Source organism: Notolepis coatsorum (genome assembly GCF_963971535.1).
Source record: "Notolepis coatsorum genome assembly, chromosome: 17".
In the NCBI taxonomy this organism is placed as follows: domain Eukaryota; kingdom Metazoa; phylum Chordata; class Actinopteri; order Aulopiformes; family Paralepididae; genus Notolepis; species Notolepis coatsorum.
The window spans coordinates 85,346,807-85,370,654 of record NC_140181.1 but is presented as its reverse complement, the minus strand read 5'-3'; the positions used below and the strand labels follow the sequence as shown (position 1 = coordinate 85,370,654).

The 23,848-nt window shown below is 43.5% G+C and overlaps 1 pseudogene across 1 annotated transcript in view; it reads left to right on the top strand.

Annotated features, from left to right (window-relative positions):
* Positions 1 to 23,848, top strand: part of LOC311244121 (metabotropic glutamate receptor 7-like) — a 121,811-nt pseudogene that overhangs the window by 23,892 nt on the left and 74,071 nt on the right. Inside the window, exons 3-5 of the transcript XR_014621002.1 lie at positions 1,405 to 1,559; positions 9,573 to 9,744; positions 12,177 to 12,377. The product of XR_014621002.1 is annotated as a metabotropic glutamate receptor 7-like (transcript). The remainder of the gene's footprint in view (positions 1 to 1,404; positions 1,560 to 9,572; positions 9,745 to 12,176; positions 12,378 to 23,848) is intronic.

The window sequence follows — 23,848 nt, the reverse complement described above, 5'->3', positions numbered from 1 at the left end:
TAGTTGTGTTGGCTATTATTGTTAGGCCTATTTATTTTGTTCTTATTTTGTTATATAGGATGGCCTAAAGATGTCTTTCCTATTTATGTTCATGTTAAGATGCATTAAGCTATGTATTTGTCAACTTGTCAATGCAATTCAACTTTCAAATTGAGTTCTTCCTTCTTGCCTTCTTTTTAAGATTTTTCCCATTAAAACACATAGTGACAACCAACCTCATAGTGTGTGACAACCATCCCTGTGATGGGGTTGGTTGTCACAATGTGTCAGAGTGTCTTTGATAGGTAATTTCCTCTTTGTTACAATAATATGTTGGAAAATGAGAGGGATACACATTGCAAGCCAACATCTTAAGCTTCAATTTAATGTAGGAATGACTATTGAAAGATGTTTTGATGATGAGCAATTCACACTAGAGTAAAAGGTGTGACAACCATCCCCTTCTCCCCTACTGTGGAGCACCACTTTCTGCCCTTCCAATGTCCAAGCTGTTTTTGGCCTGGCTCCGCCCATACTCGCAATGCGCTTTGATTGACAGTCACCCACCTGCACTAGCAGATACGAGAGAGAGAGAGAGAGAGAGAGAGAGAGAGAGAGAGAGAGAGAGAGAGAGAGAGAGCGAGAGGGAGAGAGCGAGCGAGAGAGAGAGAGAGAGAGAGCTCCCCCCGAGTCCCATTCCCTCCCACCCATTTTATCTAGTGAAGCTGCTCTTCTCTGTGTGTGATTGGGTTGGCTAGCTAGCGACTAACGTTACGTTAACGTTACGAGGGTGTATTGCAAAGCTGTCTGGAAGTGCTGAGAGTGGAACAGCTGAAGGTCTCTGTTGTCGAAACCGCTTCCGCATTATTTCCACTCGCTGCTCATATAAACATATCACAGTTGATTGTGGGCGGGCGGTGGCAGATCAGCGCCTATTCACATCAGCGAGCGAGACAATTCAGAATGGCTCGTTTCAGTGGGGGAGGTTCCTGCCTCAGCTACAGTATACTGAAGAAACGGGACTGGGTAGAGATTTCACATCTAGTCAGTGTTGATACAACCCCACATTGCTAAAAAACAATGCAAACCACTGGAAAAGGCCATTTATAAGATAGGGGACCTTTAACTACTGCTGTTCTCAGCTATAAACTAAAACAGTGAGAGAGGAAGGGGGAAACGTGGAAACCAGCCATGTGGTTCAGCCAGTGGATGAAAACTTGAACAATGCTTCTTTGTTGTGTCTTAGTCACCTTCTTGCAATGAAGTAGAGAAAAACGTCCAGCGTCTGGCTCACTAACTAATGACGAACACTGCATGTGGCCAATACATTACCTGGAGAGGCAGTGTGCATCCTCATTGTTAGCAGAATCCTCCTGACGTAAATTGGATTCCATGTGTCTGCTGTGCCTCTCTCTCTCCTTGCAGGGGAGTTCTCAATGCCACCAAGAGGGCCAATCAGGTGGGGCATTTCCTTTGGATTGGATCTGACAGCTGGGGGGCCAAGAGCAGTCCAGTCCACCAGTTGGAGGAGGTTGCGGTGGGAGCCGTCACCATACTGCCCAAGCGCTCCTCCATTAAAGGTATGCATTCAGTTCACTTCACTTTATTTATTCATTAATGTGCTGCGACAATGTGCATTAATTAACATTCCTGTAAATGTGCCAGTTTTAGCTCATTCTCAACTGCAGTGCAGTCCCCCGGGGAAGATGTTGCTAGAAACCAATAATGTGACAAAAAAAAGACTATTGAAGACAAGTAGTATGTTTGTTTGTTTGTTTGTTTATTTACACATATAAAAACAATTACATATATAATACAATATAATACACAAGGGATGTGTAGGAGAATTGCCTAAAAACCCTCAAGGGGCTTGCATGTGGAATTCACCAGGAAGCAAAATTACATTATATCAAGATAAAATATTAAATCCCCCCCCCCCCCCCCCCCCCAAATAAACAAACACACACAAGCAGGCCTACATAGACACCGAAGCAGGCACCCATGCCATACGATTTCTGGTAGAGAAAACAATTAATGACAGGAAGAATATATAATAAAACGAAAATGCAATAACAAAATACAACAAGCCATCAGACCACAGTTTGTAAAGGAAGTCCATATGGGAAGTATTGGTGATCTAGGAGATGAGATTTCAGTGCTCTTTTGAATTTCAGAAAAGAAAATTCCAAAATATGTGGAGGCAAAGAGTTCCACAACTTTGACCCTCGGTAGAGCAAACAAAACTGAGATTGGGAAGTGCGGGAAAAGGGTGGTCTAAGCAAACGAACTACGTGTGGGGTAATTATGAATTTGGTGATTGTGGGCAAACATGTCATGAAAAAAAGGGGGAAGGGCTCTGTTTAAAGAACTATGCACAAATAAACCAGTCTGAAGATGATTCACTTGATAAACACTGAGTATACCTAACTTATGGAATAGAGGCTGAGAAGAATGACTTCGTTGAACACAGCTGATTATTTTTAGAGCTCGTTTCTGCAGATGGTATATGGGCTCAAGTTTGGTCTGATGAGTACTACCCCAAACTAAATTACAGTAATTGATATATGGGTAAACCATAGAGTAATATAACATTGTGGCAACCTCGGTGCTCAGCAAGTGACGTGTTTTTCCAAGAATACCAATACTCTTGGCCATTTTTGTAGTTATGGCTGTGATATGAGGTTTCCATGATAGGGATTCATCAAGCAGAACACCAAGGAATCGTGTAGAACACACCCTAGCTATGGGGATGTCATTGATCACTACTTTAGATGAGGAGTTAAAAATCACAGATTTGAGACCAAAAAAAATGAAATTAGTTTTTTTAATGTTTAGTGATAATTTGTTGCATTTAAACCAAATTGATAGTTTGTTAAGTTCTTCATTTATGACCTAATGATGGTATCAGGATCTTTATGTGAATAGAATACACTCGTGTCATCTGCAAATAAAATTTTAATAATACCAACCATACTAGACAAGAAAGCCATGCAGACAAGCATGAAGGCGAAGCACTTAGATGTTAATAACCACTCAATTACACACAAGCCATGCAAAGCATCATGCAAACACAATAAGACACTGAAGTACAATACAATCTTGGTGTTAATTAAATTCTGGTAGCGCAGCTATAGTTAATGGTAATTCACATGCACAAAGAGAAAGACACTAGATCACATGCATAATCCTCCAGTTGAAGGATTGGCTGTAAATGCAAATGGATAAACGGTAATATTTACATGGACTAACTTATATGTTCAATACAGACACATACTGCACACATCTACTAAAGTGACTTGTATTCATGATGCAGCTCAACTCATTCTACTAGTGTGACTACAGCTACAACATACTGTATCCATGATGCAGCTCAACTCATTCTACTAGTGTGACTACAGCTACAACATACTGTACAGTCACTCAAAAACTGGAGAGACGCCAGTGCACGTTGTGCACACGAGACCATCTTGGTCTTTTGTCTGAATTGTCTTGATTTGTCTGAATTCTATGCAAATACTCTATTCTTTCAAAGTGAGGGAGGGGGAAAAGTATGTGAAAGTATGTAAGGATTCAGGGCGTAGGGTAGCCTCTCCATCAGGATAACCAAGAGCAGTATGGAACACACGGTTGACTTATGGATGACATTTGCGTCTGGTCCCTGAGGCTTTGCAGAACATATGAATCACCACGTTTCCATCTCATTATGCAAAAATAAACAAGGTGCAATTTATTGAGTTTTACTGTAGATTTCCTGTTTTACCACGGAGGTCACATGTTGCACGGAATGTTTACGTAGTTCACTTCCTTCCAACATGTCTGCCTGTAACTGTTGATAACTGCTTACAAAAGAAGATGCCTGTGCAATGAAAACACCGGTGAAGCACAATATTACTGTTCTACTGTGACGTTTACAAGATCCAGTAATAAGACACCAAATTATTAACGTTATGTTTTTGTAAACACATAGCAACCGTTGTTTTGCACATAGCAACCATTGTCTAGGTTACAGGCAGCCATGTTGTAAGACTTTACGGTTGTCTGTTTGGTGTCAGTGACAATACCTTTATTTTTTAAGGGTGATTTGCATTTTCTTCTCAGGTACTGCACTAAAATTCCAGGACCATCCCATACTATTTATACTAGTATACTGAGTATTCCAATGGAGAGTACACCACCCTAAAATCCCATTAGGATGTATGAAGGGGACAAGGTATCTGCTTTGTTGTCAAGAAAGACAGAATTTAGTCCCATTTAGTCAGATAGAAATGACTTAAAACCATTAAATACAATGGAAGGATTATATCTGAGTAACCTATGATGTGAACATACCTAGTTTATGCAAACATGGCAATTCAGCCACAATAAGGCAGGAGTGGTTGAATACATTCTGTTATTTGAATTCTATACCTTAACATTTTAGAACAAAACAGAGAACATTTACAGTACTTTTAATATTTATTTTTTTATCTACTTTTTCTCCTCCTTTTTTCTGTATTTTCTCCTATCCCAATTTCTTTCGTTATGCCAATCACTTTCATATAATGCCCTCATTGTTAAAATCCAGAGAGTTACAGTACGTCTGAGTGTAGTGTAGTTCTCCTTCATTAGAGGAGAGAGAGTGTGTGAGAGAGAGAGAGAGAGTGTGTGAGAGATAGAGAGAGAGAGAGAGAGAGAGAGAGAGAGAGAGAGAGAGAGAGAGAGAGAGAGAGAGAGAGGGGGGGGGGGGAGGGGGGAGAGGAGAGAGAGAGAGGGGGGAGAGGAGAGAGGAGATAGATAGATAGATAGATAGATAGATAGATAGATAGATAGATAGATAGATATAGATAGATAGATAGATAGATAGATAGATAGATAGATAGATAGATAGATAGATAGATAGATAGATAGATAGATAGATAGATAGATAGATAGATAGATAGATAGATAGATAGATAGATAGATAGATAGATAGATAGATAGATAGATAGATATAGATAGATAGATAGATAGATAGATAGATAGATAGATAGATAGATAGATAGATAGATAGATAGATAGATAGATAGATAGATAGATAGATAGATAGATAGATAGATAGATAGATAGATAGATAGATAGATAGATAGATAGATAGATAGATAGATAGATAGATAGATAGAAGATAGATAGATAGATAGATAGATATAGATAGATAGATAGATAGATAGATAGATAGATAGATAGATAGATAGATAGATAGATAGATAGATAGATAGATAGATAGATAGATAGATAGATAGATAGATAGATAGATAGATAGATAGATAGATAGATAGATAGATAGATAGATAGATAGATAGATAGATAGATAGATAGATAGATAGATAGATAGATAGATAGATAGATAGATAGATAGATAGATAGATAGATAGATAGATAGATAGATAGATAGATAGATAGATAGATAGAAGATAGATAGATAGATAGATAGATAGATAGATAGATAGATAGATAGATAGATAGATAGATAGATAGATAGATAGATAGATAGATAGATAGATAGATAGATAGATAGATAGATAGATAGATAGATAGATAGATAGATAGATAGATAGATAGATAGATAGATAGATAGATAGATAGATATAGATAGATAGATAGATAGATAGATAGATAGATAGATAGATAGATAGATAGATAGATAGATAGATAGATAGATAGATAGATAGATAGATAGATAGATAGATAGATAGATAGATAGATAGATAGATAGATAGATAGATAGATAGATAGATAGATAGATAGATAGATAGATAGATAGATAGATAGATAGATAGATAGATAGATAGATAGATAGATAGATAGATAGATAGATAGACAGACAGACAGACAGACAGACAGACAGACCTCCAAGCTATAGTAGTAGCTCATCCCTTCAAACCAGCCTTGTGCTAATGCTGTTCATTATGAAGTGTAGAGGAACAGGACCCAGCACCCTGAGGCAGCCGGCTTTAGTTGCTCACAACACCCCCCCCACCCCGCCTACCCAACCCCGCCCCCACCTCATTATTTATTCCGCATCCTGTTTTTTAATTAATGTAATTTCCGAGATGAAAGAAAGTGATTAAAATTCCATGGGGTTCCAGAGGAAGAGGAACCTTAGTGGTCAAATTTTGATGACGGAGCAGCAATCTTTGTTCACCTGCCTCCTCAACACCTAGCAGCCAGCGCCACACTACACCACGCCATGCCACACTATACCACGCCATGCCACACTACACCACGCCATGCTACACTACACCACGCCATGCCACACTACACCACGCCATGCCACACTACACCACGCCATGCCACACTACACCACGCCATGCTACACTACACCATGCCATGCCACACTACACCACGCCATGCCACACTACACCACGCCATGCCACACCACACCATGCCACACTACACCATGGCATGCCACACTACACCATGGCATGCCACACTACACCACACCACACCACGCCACACTACACCACGCCACACCACACTACACTACACTACACTACACCATGCCACACCACACCACACCACGCCACACTACACCACGCCACACTACACCACACCACGCCACACTACACTACACTACACCACACCACACCACGCCACACTACACTACACTACACTACACCACACTACACTACACTACACTACACCACACTACACTACACTACACTACACTACACCACACTACACTACACTACACTACACCACACTACACTACACCACACTACACCACACTACACCACACCACGCCACACTACACTACACACACTACACCACACTACACTACACTACACACACACTACACCACACTACACCACACTACACCACACCACACCACACTACACCACACTACACTACACCACACTACACTACACCACACTACACTACACCACACTACACTACACCACACTACACCACACTACACTACACTACACCACACCACACCACACTACACCACACTACACCACACCACACCACACTACACCACACTACACCACACTACACCACACTACACCACACTACACCACGCCACACTACACTACACTACACTACACTACACCACACTACACTACACTACACTACACCACACTACACCACACTACACCACACTACACCACGCCACACTACACTACACTACACTACACCACACTACACCACACTACACTACACCACACTACACTACACCACACTACACCACACTACACCACACTACACTACACCACACTACACCACACTACACTACACCACACTACACTACACCACACTACACCACACTACACCACACCACACCACACTACACTACACTACACCACACTACACTACACCACACTACACCACACTACACCACACCACACCACACCACACTACACCACACTACACCACACCACACCACACCACACTACACCACACTACACCACACTACACCACACTACACTACACCACACCACGCCACACTACACTACACTACACCACACTACACCACACTACACTACACCACACCACGCCACACTACACTACACTACACTACACCACACTACACTACACTACACTACACCACACTACACTACACTACACTACACTACACCACACTACACTACACTACACCACACTACACTACACTACACCACGCCACACTACACTACACTACACCACACTACACTACACCACACTACACCACACCACGCCACACTACACTACACTACACTACACCACACCACACTACACCACACCACACCACACTACACCACACTACACCACACTACACCACACCACACCACACTACACCACACTACACTACACCACACTACACTACACACACTACACTACACCACACTACACTACACCACTACACTACACTACACCACACTACACCACACAACTACACCACACTACACTACACACACTACACTACACCACACACACTACACCACACTACACCACACTACACCACACACACCACACAACACACACACTACACTACACCACACTACACTACACCACACCACCACACTACACCACACTACACTACACCACACTACACTACACCACACTACACTACACCACACCACACTACACCACACTACACTACACCACACTACACTACACCACACTACACTACACCACACCACACCACACTACACCACACTACACCACACTACACCACACTACACCACGCCACACTACACTACACTACACTACACCACACTACACCACACTACACCACACCACACCACACTACACTACACCACACTACACCACACTACACTACACCACACCACACTACACTACACCACACTACACCACACTACACTACACCACACTACACTACACCACACTACACCACACTACACCACACCACACCACACTACACCACTACACCACACTACACCACACTACACCACGCCACACTACACTACACTACACTACACCACACTACACCACACTACACCACACTACACTACACCACACTACACTACACTACACCACACTACACCAGACTACACCACGCCACACTACACCACGCCACACTACACCACACCACACTACACCACACCACACCACGCCACACTACACTACACTACACCACACCACACCACACTACACTACACCACACCACACTACACTACACCACACCACACTACAACACACCACACCACACTACACCACACCACACTACACCACACCACACCACGCCACACTACACCACACCACACCACACCACACTACACTACACCACACCACACTACAACACACCACACTACACTACACCACACCACACCACACTACACTACACTACACCACACCACGCCACACTACACCACGCCACACTACACCACACTACACTACACTACACCACACCACACTACACCACACCACACCACACCACACTACACCACACCACACCACACTACACTACACTACACCACACCACGCCACACTACACCATGCCACACTACACCACACTACACTACACTACACCACACCACACTACACCACACCACACACCACACTACACCACACACACTACACTACACCACACACACTACACCACACCACACTACACCACACCACACTACACCACACTACACCACACCACACTACACCACACTACACACTACACCACACCACACCACACTACACACACACACACACTACACCACACACACACCACACCACACCACACCACACCATACTACACCACACCACACCACCACGCCACACTACACCACACCACACTACACTACACCACACCACACCACGCCACACTACACCACACCACACTACACTACACCACACACACCACACACACACCACACCACACCACACTACACACACCACACCACACTACACTACACCACACCATGCCACACTACACGACGCCACACTACACCACACCATGCCACACCACACCATGCCACACTACACCACACCACACTACACCACACCACGCCACACTACACCACGCCACACTACACCACGGCATGCCACACTACACCACACCACGCCACACCATGCCATGCTACGTCACTTTAGTGATAATTGGATCTGAGTCCTTCTCTCCTCTCTTCCCCCCTCGTTCACAGGGTTTGATGAATACTTCATGGCGCTCACCCTGGAGAACAATCGCAGGAATGTGTGGTTTGCTGAGTTCTGGGAGGAAAACTTTGACTGCCGGTGCTGAGTTCTGGGAGGAAAACTTTGACTGCCGGCTCCTCAGCTCGTCCAAGAGAGAGGACACCAGCCGCAAATGCACAGGTACCAGACCCCCGACCCCGGGGCGGGAGAGGAACACTGGTGTCACACAGAGCAGACGACCGTTTACTCGCTCTACGCTGTTAGGCTGTGACCTTTTGATCTCACATTAGAGGCAGTGTCCGACCTCTCTTGTCTGTGACATGGTTGGGAAACACCGGGTGATCCTTCCCGGCAGGCACAGGGCAGACAAAAGAGTTTATGGCTACAATAATAACAACGGGCCACATGTCTTATTCATACCGCGGTCGCAGCGTGGCTTCTCCCGCGGTCGGTGTTCTATACCTCCTGTTTCACCCCCTCGACCCAGCTACACCTTGACAGCTTGGTGCAGCCATGCCTTGTATACTAAGTGGATATAGAAAGCCGGAGAGCATTTCTCCTTTGTCGCGGAAATTATAGGGTAAAGATGGCAGAAAGGTAATGTGTGCAAAATAACTCGCTGCTCATTCTCTGTCAAAGAGCTGTATTACCGTCTGTGCATTTTGGGTGGAGGCGGGTTGGGGTGACAAGTGGAGGTACATGCCTGTATTAGGTGACCTGCAGGTCTATGCTCTGCCTGCCGTCCAAGGGAGTGACATGTTTAGGAGGTATACTAGTATGCACTCTATGTATTGTATCTTGTATCTTGTCATCACCGCGCGTGTAATTGAGAACCACGGTGCGACAGTGGCTTAGGAGGTAGAGCGTCCGTCTGGTAATCGGAAGGTTCCCAGTTCGATTCCCCCTCCACCCGGCAGCGTGGTGAAGTGTCCTTGAGCAATTACACTTAACCCCTAATTGCTCCCAATGAGCAGGTTATCACCTTGCATGGTTGCCTCCGCCATCAGTGTGTGAATGTGTGAGTGAAAGGGTAAAATGTGAGAAACTAATCGTTTTGGAGCACTTTGGATAAAAGCTGTTATATAAATGCATTTACCATTTACCATGACAAAACAATAATGACAATATCACACAAATGTATTTCTTCTGTAATTTTCCAAACCTTTTCTTTTTGGTGACTTTTTTTCGATATCTTTTTTTTTATGCCCTTGTCCTCTGATTCAGCCTCAGAAACTGCAGCTACGCTAAGCTCCTGTGAGAAGGATTTACAAAGAGTTCTAAACATCCCAATCCACATTTTCTCTTCCAGTCCTACTGAAAAGACTTTCCTCTCTTACGTCTGTCTGTAAAGCTGCCTCCGTTTCTCCTATTTTTCATATCAAGCCGAGTCAATCTATATTCACGTATGAATGTCAGGTTCTCGGGGGAGCCTTTTGCATTCAAAGCTTTTGCATTCAACTCACCCCTCAGCTCAGGAAAAAAACAAAAAGGTTATGTGTTGGCTCAGATATATGTCATGGCCTGAGAAACAGGATGGAATGTCAACATGTAGCGCTTTTGACCTCGTTCAGCTTGTGCCATTCTCCCACGATCAAGTGTTGTCTCACACCCACCACACACACACACACACACACACACACACACACACACACACACACACACACACACACACACACACACACACACACACACACACACACACACACACACACACACACACACACACACACACACACACTAAGGTCTCCATGTGCAATGTAAACCATAATCGCTGTTTGCTGTGCAGATGCACGTGAGGCCTCTGCAGGCATTCGGAATGCTTTCCCTGTGCCTCTACAGCAAGGAAGGCAAACACATCACGTTCGATTTGCAGTTTCTTTCCTCGCCCTTGCTAATTTTTCAAACGAGTGAATTGTGTCCATATGCCACGCGCTTGATGATACAAATCTGCTCGCGTCAGCTATTTCAAAATGTAAAAAATAAATAAATAAATAAATAAATGAAACATCCTACAGAGGTTATACATTATGTATTCAAGCAGTGTTACAGAGGATGGAGGCAGAAACCTTTAAGGCAGCCCATAGTGAAAAGGGCAGAGCACTGGAGGGTAGGTATAAAAGAAGAAGAAACCGCCATAACAGAGGAAGATGCTAAAGTTCACGGGATCTTCATCACCTCGCAGATGACTCCATTGTTCAGCTCTAGTGGCATGACGGCAGTATGCCATCATGTTAATCCAGTCTAGGTCTCTGTGAAGTAAAACCCTCGCCTCCACACGCCTCCACACGCCTCCTCTTCCGTGTTGTCCTGACAGTGCTTCTCCCTTCTGTCAGTGAACTTTTGACCTGCCTCAAAACCTGCCCCCTTGGGTGTAATCCCAACAGGATGGCAGGCAAGCGGTATAGCCCGGCAGTCAGACGTCTAAATGAAGCCGGAGGCGCCTTAAGATGACAGCACGTTACCGTCTTACAGGGCATGACGGCTGTCCGTCTTCGCCCCTCCTGACCTCTCTCTCTCTCTCTCTCTCTCTCTCTCTCTCTCTCTCTCTCTCTCTCTCTCCATTGTCCTTTCATCCTTTTTGACCCCCCTCCCTCCCTCCCTCCCTCCCTCAGGTCAGGAGCGCATCGGGATCGACTCCCAGTACGAGCAGGAAGGGAAGGTGCAGTTTGTGGTCGACGCCGTGTATGCCATGGCCCACGCGCTCCACAACATGCAGAGGGACCTGTGCCCCGAGCACCCCGGCATGTGCCAGGACATGGAGACGGCTGAGGGGAAGACACTGCTCAGATACATCCGCAACGCCAGCTTCAATGGTGAGTGACACGCTGTCAGAATCACACACGTCTGGTGGCAGTTGAAGAATGTCTGATGAGGAGTTGGGTGGGGGGGGGGGGTATAGAGTAGATGATAAGGAGGATAAGGAGTTATGTGACCAAGAAAATATATTACATTGCTTAATTTACTTACGTATTTATGTTGTTTTGTTTCTCTTCACCCGCTAATTAAGCCCCCCCGGTTATATGATGTTTTATTTCCGATGATCACATTTAATCACTACTGTTTTACTCTGCAGAGTATTTCCTTGGGATGTGTTAGTCCGGGAGACATGTATCAAGCTGTGAGATGCAGTAATTATTTTCCTGTGGAATGTTATTGCTGTTATTGCTTGCTATCTGTCTTCACTCAAGGTCTGCGAGCTAGTAATGTATTTTCCTTGTGATAGAACACTATCTTTAATGGGTTTTACATAACTCACTCAGTGTACACGGAGAGAAACACTGATTGCAATAAAACATTTAAACAAGACTTAGATAAATTAACTAAATAAATAGTTTGATTTCCTCTGTCTAATATTATATATTGTGTGGGCAACATGGACACAGTGGTAGATGTTGCGAGATGTTTCTGGCAGGTGGGAGTAAGCGTTTGCCACACCTTCAATAACTGTCAACATTTACTCCTGAAGAATAAATGAGGATATAAACCTTCACTATGCAGTTATAGCCTATTATTAATCTATTAAGTCATAGTACATTAACTCTTAATTTACACAGGCTAATGTGTTCCTTCCATCCTCTGTACACAGACCATTGATCCTCAGTACAATTCTGATACTCTCCAGTGGTTCTCTGGCTTGCAGTTAGATAGAATATTAGCCTGAAGCCCGTCTAACTTCATAGGGTCTTTAATAAGATAAATCCTGGTGCCCCCCCCCCCATCCACAGTATTCTCATTAATGAGACAAAAGGCAATTGTGAACAAAAAAAAGTATTCTCTAGACACAGAGATGGTTATCTCACATACACAGTTCCTCTACTTATAGCCAACCACGTCCAATGGGGAGCTGTGTTATGCATCATTTACATTCACAAGAATTGTGGAGTTAGATCACAACCAGCAACATCTCCTAGGTCTATTTATTTCTGATATTCCATAGGGCTATAACTGCTGGCAGTATCCAAACCTACTGGACTAGTAACTGCATTATTCACCCCCAGTGTGGATTGTGGAAGGAACTGACTTTGCTTTCCAGAACTTAGAACTACGAGTGAATGAGGGAGACAATGCCAAATGTACCTATCTCAAGTTCTGCCCTCGAAGCGACAGTTGTTATTGGAGGATCAAGAAGATAGGGTGGGGAGATGTGGTTGAAACAGGGACTCTTACAGAATCCTCTACAGGAGCATCAGTGTGCTTATCAGCCCGGTGTTAATTAGGAGCTGACTGCGGTACTGAAGCAAAATTATTCATCATCATTAACATTAATGACATCCAAAAGTGGGCCGGAAGAGAACTTATTCAAATATTTTCAATGCAAAGACAAACTAAGTAAATCAATGTACATTTCTATTAGCTACAGTACCACTTTAATGTGTTGCTGTTTACATACAGTGTATGTACTCTCAAAAAGGACGTGTTGTTCTAAAAACATACAAAAACATTACAAATTCTGTTGTTATTACTGTAACACACAGTGTGTTGCTTTTCATCCTTGTATTATTTTAACACATCCTTGTAATATTTTAACACATCCTTGTAATATTTTAACACATCCTTGTCCTTGTGTTATTTAACAACATCCTTGTATTATTTAACCACATCCTTGTATTATTTTAACACATCCTTGTGTTATTCTAACACATCCTTTAATTAACCTCTGACCTCACCTCATGATAGTTCGTAGTTGACAGCCAAAAAAATCTATCGCACGATTAGAGCCCATAGTTGCTTTTAATAGTCATCGTCTTTGTCAAATCATCAACAGTTCTTTAGCATATCATATCTTGTTGGCCTTCGCCGGTATGGAACATCTCCTTTGTGTTGTGAATGGAGGTAATGTCTTTCTAACCTGTACTTTTCAGTGCAATGAATGCAACACTCAGAAAGGAGCCATGCGTAGCACTCCGAGAACAAAACACCACTGTCTCTGCTGCTATGCTCGCTTAATCTCACTCACAGAACACACAATACAATGGCCATTAGTCTCACCCAGCCATTCTCTCTCTCTGTGGTGAACAAGCCGTCACCATAGACTAATGCAGTTGTCATGCACATGGAAATGGCACTGACAAAGTGGCCAGTTCACCTGAGCTGCAGTCAAAAAGAACCCCCCCCCCCCCCCCCCCCCCCACACAGCGACGCTGTATCCTAAAACCTTTTTACCAGCTAGCGAAAGATGGTTTCCCGTGGCTCTGAGAGCCATTATGTCAGCCCTCCTTAGCCGCATTTAGGCTGGACCGGTGCACATTTGTCTGTGTCCGTGCCACAGGGCTAATGTGTGTTTGAGAGTGAGGGGGGTAAGCCTTCTCTGTTGATCTCTCCACTGTGTCAGAGAGACACAGAGCTGGAGAGAGAAAGAGAGAGAGAGAGAGAGAGAGAGAGAGAGAGAGAGAGAGAGAGAGAGAGAGAGAGAGAGAGAGAGAGAGAGAGAGAGAGAGAGAGAGAGAGAGAGAGAGAGAGAGAGAGAGATCCACAGTGGTGGATCCCCGGGTCCACCCACACCGCTCGGTGCAGGGGGAATAGCACAGCAGTGGTGCACTTTTTTGCCGTGTCTTAGTTCAGAGCCTCACGCAAACGTATGAATGTTTGATCTTGTACAGCGCTCTCACAAAGCTGTCGATACAGATCACTCGGTCCCCCCAGAAATATCAGGCAATGGGACGCAGACTGGATTTGGTAATGGCTTTTTATCTGTGGACAGAAAGTAACACTGCGCTTAATTATTTGCTCAAGAGTTAAAGAGCCAAGTGGCCTACTATAGCGTTTATTTCACTACACTGAATGACTTGGTGCGAATGTGTCGTGCGTGACTGCGTGTGCGTGCGTGCATGTGAGTTTGCCTCGCCTTGCCTTGGGCATGGAATAAGTAGTCCTTGCCAAAATAAGTCAACACCTTGTCAACATCTCGATACAGTATGTCAACAAGTCTGTTGTCTGTTTGGTGGAAGCAGAAGTGGCAGGTTGTTGACGACCGCCCTCTGTCTCAGCTTTGTTCCATCCTGAGGGGAAATACATGCGTTGCAGCATCCTTATGGGTTTCATAAATATACAGTACTATTAATGAACTCTACACACACATCCCTTTCTCATGAAGAAAGAGAACTTGTTCATTCATTCAAACCTTTATTTTAACTGGAATGTCAGTTGAGGTTGCAGTTCATTTGCAGCGACGTTGAGTCACATGCCAGTTAAATTATAAATAATTAAAACACAGATGAATATGGAGGTAAGAAAAAAAAGACCAGTAAAACAGTTACAAATTAGTCAAATTAGGCATCAATAATAAAAAATTCTAAAAATAAAAATAAAAAAAACGTAGTGGTGGTGTAGTGTATCTTGTAGACCAGGCCCATTGCAAGTTGCTGTACTCTGTCGTCTACTCTAAGCCATCCTATAGGTAGTCAAAGTGTGCAGGGGTGAGGTGGGTTTTAGGAGTAAGGTCAAGCAGTAGTCTGACCAGGGCCCTGTTTCATGTACGTGGTTCAACTAAGTCGATCAACATGTCCATTATCCAGCTTCAGTTAACCCGATGTTCAAAGCCGGGATTTTCCTGTTTCACAAAGGAGGATTCAGTCTCGTTAACTCAAGCCAGACTTGAGAGTCAGGCTCAAGTCAGGCTAGATGCGCGCTCCCGTTTTAGGTGGAAAGCCAGCACGTATCGATGGCAGAGACCCTGATTCTCAACGGCATTGATTGATTAATTGATTTAAGACTTTATTGACAGATTGCAATAGGCTCAATCGCCTCGCCGACAAGTTAAATGCGTTATCTATAGGCTAATTCTAAGTCCCTCATTACCTCAATCAATCAGATTATATTTCTTTAAACTTGCCTGCTGGATTGAATAATCAAATGAGATCTTGCTAGCGAAAATAACTAGTTAACTGTTATACAGAATTACGAGACGGCTTTCTTGCCCATTGATTGATGTATAGTCAATGTTTAACTTATCTCCAATGTGGTCTAACGGGTTGTTCTTTTGACTTCCACACGGACGACCCGGGTTCAAGACCCTAGTCTTCCCCTTCTTTTTGCAATATAGGAATAATTCAATTTGGTGCACGTTGAGAGCTATATAAAGAATGACATCCTCAATGCATGTAGATTTATAATATTGTAACTTAAAACCAGGCTACTTTGGCGTATAATCATTAATATTATATTCAAAAAAATCATATTGGAAACACCAGGATTTGAACCCCGGTCGCTGGATTGGCAGGCATGAGCACTACCGCTGGGCCACTGTGCCAGATGCAATTAATTCATTGTTTATACATTAATGAACGAGAGACCCGTGTTTAGAATATCCTTTGTTTTGAATGAAGTTTATCTCTTTATCCTCATTCATTAATGTGACGTCAACGGCTCGTTCAATTTCTCAAATCCGTCAAACAGCGCATCTCATCAGACATCTTAATCCCAGTTACAATTAAAATAACCACATCATGTGTACATCGCACGAGCGAGCGCCACCGTCGCCACGGTATATATAACGTGCATTATTTAGGACAAAGTGAATTTAATATCAGCATTTTGGGTCTATTTTACATTTCAAAAGCCCCCTCTGGAAGAATGGAGCACAAAAACGTAATTCAGAATGGTATAATGCAGATCGTAGACTGTGGGAATAGTTTCAGGAAACGGGCTGTCACTTCTTTGCGGGGGCGTGGCGATAGTTCAGGCTAACTTGAACTTGAACTCTGCTTTCGACCAGGCTCAAACTTTTGGATATGTTGTCATGGTGATTTGGAAAATCCAGGTACATGAAATCGGAAAGTCCGGCTAACCCAGTTATCCAGCTAAAGTTATCCGGCTAACTCAGTTATCCAGGTACAAGAAACAGGGCCCAGTTTGTTTTGTGATGTTTGTAATCTTGTTTTTAGCGCCTTTGAGGTGCCTTGGTACCATGAGGTGCAAGCATAGTCGTAGTACCCTTGAATGAGTGCTCCTGCCAGAGTCTTCAGGGTATTCTTGTTTACCAGAGAGGAGATCCGGTACAAGAATCTAGTTTGTTGGTTGACTTTTTTTATTACATTGGATGCCATTTTGTCACAGGATGGAACCCAGGTTTGTAATTTCATCTTTCCTTGTGACAATATTGTCACCCACAGTAACTGATATATGGATATATGCATACTATCATAATCAATATTTCGGGTGCTAGTAAACAGCGTGAACTGTGTTTTATCTGCACATTAATAAGCACCTCCTGTAGAGGATAAAAGGAGACGGGTTCTCAATGGCTGGCTGTACAGAATCAGCAACACAATAGGGAGGTGTAGTCTGTCATCACTTTAGTTTCCCGCGCGGTCCACCCGTATAGGGATTTATCCATGGGAAAATGTATTATCGGCTATTGTAACAATTCTGCCTCATCAACATTGGCAAGCTTTGCACAAAATGTGTTCCCTTCTATCACTAACATTATTGTTTAAGCATTTTTGGTTGAAATAAAATTATACGTAATTATTTTACGATTACTTACGAAATTGTTTCATGTTGAGCTATAGATTGTGGATGAATACACACAGAAAGGTACACCATGCCAATGTTCATGCTTTATTTGTTTTAAACGAGACGATTTAGAAATGTTTCCATTGGAAATACATTGCAATTTCAAGCGAGGTGGACCGGCCGGAAACAACAATGACGTAACCACTACACCTCCCTATACACAATAGCCTCAGTATAAAGATGGAGCTGGGGATTGACTCCTTCCTGTAGTAACTCAAAAGACTCAACAGTGATGAGGAGCAGAACAGAAGACATTGGTTGTCTCTTTGTATAGCAACAGGCAGCGATTGGGTTTGTGACCCCACGTGTGCTGGAACGTTCACTCTGAGCCTTGTAAAATGACACAATGAAACAATTGCAACACAGCCTCGCTATTAAGTCTGGACTGTGGTATTGCAAAGTCAAAAGGTTACTTTCAAGGCACTTCTATAGGTACAGGTATTTCATTCAGCCAAAATTAGTTATGTTTTTCTTTGCTTCCTTGCTGCCTCTGCTTTTCTTGTTTTACAGCGTGAGACTTTGGCCTGGCACTTTTGTAGAATGTTCAATGACTTAATGTCCTTAGAAAGAAAAACCTGGAGGGAGCTTAGAGTCCCTCCTGGCCCAAAGCTGGGGAAAAGGTGCTTTGGCCTCCCCCCCCAAAAGCCAGCAGCCCTGCTCTACATACAAAAACAAGCATTTTGGGCATACACTATTGGTCCTGCTCTGGTACATGGAGCTATTAAAATAGTCAATTCCCAAGCGGAACGTCATCCCTCTCTCCCCTGTCCCATATGAAAAATGGTATCTCTCCACTCGTGCCTTTGAGTTTTGGATACAAGGTGAACAGCAGCGTTGGGGGTAAATGTTTTAATGCGACCACAGTCCTTTTTCCCCCTGTAACAAAGTCATGTAAGGCTTGTAATGTAAGGCAATCACTGTTCTAATTTCAATAAATATATATATATATTAGTGCTGTCAAAAATTAACTAATTAATCTCACAATTTTCTGTAATTAATCTAGATTAATCTAGATGAAGCTTGTAACAGATATTTACTTGAGTAAAATCATGGAATTAATGTAAAATCAACACAAAGACAGTATATTTAGATTCAAAGACTATTTTAATAGCTTTCTTTGAATACAGTTTCTCTCCTGTGAAATACAAATGTTCAACAAAACCATCAACATTGACTCAGCTAGACCGCTTTCTTATATGAAAATCGTTCACTCCATAGATGAATCTAGATTAAAAAAAATTAACGCTTTAAAGAATTTAAATTAATCTCCAGAGTTAAAGCATACATTTTTACAGCTCTAATATATATATATATATATATATTAATATATATAATTTCATTTCATTTCATTTCAAACCTTTATTTATACTCGTGAAAGCACTGAGGTTTCCCTCATTTACAGTGATGACGAGTTAATAAAGCACACAAATATCATAACAGTTAATAATTACAATGAATTACAATTACTACAATGATGGATTAAAAACAATTACATGATTCAGTACATAGGTCAAGTGCAATGCCTTTAAACTCCATGAATGACGGGAATGTTCCGAGCTTTAGAGTCTTTTGCAGGGTATTCCATGTGTATGGAGCATCGTAGGAGAAGGCAGACTTTCCAAGCTCAGACCGAACTCGAGGCACCCTGAGCACAAGCCGATCATTCGAACGAGTTTGGTAGGTGACAGCACTCCAGACCAACAAAGATGTAATATAAGGTGGAAGTTTGCCAATAATTGCTTTGTAGATAAAAAGATACCCATGATAACTACGTCGCAACGAGAGAGATGGCCAGCCTACCCTCTCATACAAAAGACAATGGTGAGTATCATATTTGTCACCCGTAATAAATCTTAGGGCGGAGTGGTAGGCAGAATCCAAAGGCCTTAATGTAAACGCAGACGCATGAATGTAAATGACATCACCATAGTCCAATATTGACAAAAAAACAGCCTGTACAATTCTTTTCGTACAGAACATAGGAAAACTAGCGCGGTTACGGTACAAGAAACCAATCTTTTGCCGTAATTTTGTAGCTAGGTTATCTATATGGAATTTAAAAGAAAGTTTATCATCCAGCCATATACCAAGATATTTATACTCACTAACTCTTTCAATATACAAACCATTTGCTGTTGTTAGGTGTAGCATGTCATAATCTATAACCCTGGCTCTAGAAAACATCATAGACTTGGTTTTACTAGCATTAAGCACTAACTTGAGCTTAGCTAGAGCATTTTGGAGAGTGTCAAACGCAAGCTGCAGGTTCACAATAGCTTCCTGAACAGTATCCGCAATGCAGTAGACAACTGTATCATCCGCATAACTGTATGTATGTATGTAATATCCTCCTCTCCTCCTCTCCTCCTCTCCCAGCCAGCACACTTTCAACTTCAGCAGCGTGACAACAAACCAGAGGAACCAGGCCAGGGGATTCAAACCAACAGCAAGGCTTGCTTGGGGGAAATAGTTTAATTAAAGCCCATTACACCCACAATAGGAATGATCACAACATGTACAGTACTGTATATATATATATATATATATATATATATACAAGTTTCAAGTTTCTTTAATATTTGTCATACAGAAGTACAGAATACTTTTATACAAAATGCTTCTTACTGTTTCGCTCCAGAGACTGTGTTAGACAAGATAAGTATGAAATAAAATAGTATAGCATGTAAAATAGAAGTAAAAATAGAGGTCACAGTGTTCAGTATAGACATATGTACAATGTTCGATGCAGAATAGAAGTAACTGAGTTACCATACAATATACAATATACTATGCAATGTACTAATATACAATACTATATAGTGCAGAGCAGAAATGGGATGAGGTACAATTTATGTACAATTTACAGTAAGGTGTACGAGTTGTAGTGCAAATCCTTTACCAATAAATATAAAGTGTGTTTAGGTGTTCTAAAGTGGGTGCTGCAGTGAGTTGTTTGTTTAAAGTGAGTGTGTGCGTGTGGATGTGTGTGCTGTGTGCATTTGATGGTTGTTGCATAGTGTTTATTGTTCGTTGAGCAGCCTGATGGCCTGGGGATAGAAGCTTCTTCTGAGTCTTTCTGTGCTCGCCTTAAGACTCCGGTATCGCTTGCCTGACCGCAGCAGTTCAAAGAGGCAGTTGTTCGGGTGGCTGGAGTCCTTGATGATTCTCTTAGCCTTCCCCCTGCACCGCTTGTTGTAAATGTTCTGGAGGGTGGGAAGCCCCCCTCCAATTGTGCGTTCGGCTGAACGTGTCACTCTTTGTAGTCTGCTACGGTCTTGTGCAGTGCTATTCCCAAACCAGGAGGTGATGTTGCCAGTCAGGATGCTCTCGATTGTACATGAGTAGAAGTTCCTAAGGATCTTCTGACTGACTTGGAACTTCCTTAGGCGCCTGAGGAAGTAGAGGCGTTGTCGTGCCTTCTTCACAACACTGTCAATGTGTGTGGTCCATGTCAAGTCCTCGGATATGTGGGCTCCGAGGTACTTGAAACTGTTCACTCTCTCAACCGGTGCCCCGTCGATGCTGAGGGGGCTGTAGTCCTTGACCCCCGACCTCCTGAAGTCCACAATCATCTCTTTTGTTTTGCTGACGTTCAGGGAGAGGCAGTTCTCCTGACACCACTGTGACAGATTCTCTACCTCTTCCAGGTAGGCCCTCTCGTCGTTGGCAGAGATCAGGCCCACCACTACTGTGTCATCAGCAAATTTGATGATTGTGTTGTTGTTCCGCTGTGCCACGCAGTCATGTGTGTACAGGGAGTAGAGGAGGGGGCTCAGAACACAGCCCTGGGGGGCCCCTATGTTGAGCGTGATGGATGAGGAGGTGCAGTTGCCTGCTCTTACCACCTGGGGTCTGCCCGTCAGGAAGTCCAAGACCCACTGGCAGAGGTCATAGTTCAAGCCCAGGTCCCTGAGCTTGGCTATGAGTTTGGAGGCGACTATGGTATTGAATACTGAGCTGTAGTCAATGAACAGCATTCTCACATAGTTCCCCTGCCTCTTGTCCAGGTGTGATGCTGCTGTGTGCAGCACATGGGCTATGGCATCCGTGGATCTGTTAGGGCGGTATGCAAATTGCAGGGGGTCCAGGTTGATGGAGAGGGAGGAACAGATGTAGCCCTTCACTAGCTTCTCAAAGCACTTCATGGCTATGGAGGTGAGGGCTACAGGGCGGTAGTCGTTGAGGCAAGCGGGCGTAGATTTTTTGGGTACAGGGATGATGGTGGACTTCTTCAGACAGGTGGGGATGACAGCCTGTTCTAAGGACAGGTTAAAGATGTCAGTGAATACCGGGGCCAGTTGGTCGGCACAGACTTTTAGGACGCGGCCGGGGATGCCGTCCGGTCCTGCTGCCTTCCTGATATTCACTTTTTTAAAGGGCCGCCTCACCTCATGCTCTGTTACCCTGAACACTGAGTCTCCATCAGCAGACCCCCCCCCCCCCCCATTGCCGTGGCTTGTAGGCTGGTGTTGTTATTCACAGCCTCAAACCTCGCATAGAAGGTGTTGAGATCATTTGCTAAGGAGATGTCACTGTTCAGTTTGAGGGGGGTGCCTTTGTAATCTGTCATTGTTCTGAGGCCCTGCCACATACCTCTAGAGTCAGCCTGTTCAAACTGAAGTTCAACTTTATCCCTGTAACGCCATTTTGCCTCTATTACTGCTCTCCTGACGTTGTATCTTGCCGTCTTGTGTTCTTCCATGTTGCCTGTCATCAGCCCGGTGTTGTAGGCTGAGGTGCGCACTTTCAGAGCCTCACGGACGGATTTATCTACCCAAGGCTTTTGATTTGGGTAGATTCTAATTGTGGTAGAGGGGATTGTTTCTTCTACCAGAGTACAGACAAAGTCAAGCACCGTTTCAGTGTATTCATTTAATATTGGCTGTGTTATCACGGAATACACTCCAGTCTGTGCATTCAAGTGCAGCTTGGAGTGTCTCCTCTGACGTCACAGTCCAACGCTTAACCTCTCGCGATACTACCGGCGTTCGCTTGAGACTCTGTCTATACTTTGGCAAAATAAAGATGGCAGCGTGGTCCGATTTACCGAATGGACTAAGAGCCTGTGACTTGTACCCATTCTTAAATTGCGAGTATACATGGTCTAATATGTTCTCGCCTCTGGTGGGACAGGTCACATGCTGATAGAAATTCGGCAACACCTTTTTAAGACGTGCGCTGTTGAAATCGCCCAGAACCAAAATGGCAGCGTCAACATTAGCTGTCTGGAGTTTGTTTACCTCGTCATGTAGCTTTGAAAGTGCGGCCCCAGTGTTCGCGTGTGGTGGGATATATACTCCGATCATGATGATGGACGTTAGCTCCCTCGGGAGAAAGAAGGGTCGGCATTTGATGGTGATATACTCCAGGTCTGGGGAGCAGTGGTTAGACAATTCCTTTGCGTTGCCTATATCACACCACTCCTTGTTTACCATGAAAGCAATGCCGCCTCCTTTCGTCTTTTGTGACTCTTCTGCCGTCCGGTCCTTGCGGAGAACGAAGAAGTGGTCTGCCGGTTCTATTGCATGATTCGGGACGTCTGGAGACAGCCAAGTTTCTGTGAAACAGAGGACGTTGCAGTCCCGAATGTCCCTCTGGAATTGGCCAACAATATGCTGGGCAATGTGGTTCTGTGTCGTTTGGACCTCAATCTATTTCGGACCCCAGCTCTCATCCCATCCTATACAGTACTGTACATGTTGTGATCATTCCTATTGTGGGTGTAATGGGCTTTAATTAAACTATTTCCCCCAAGCAAGCCTTGCTGTTG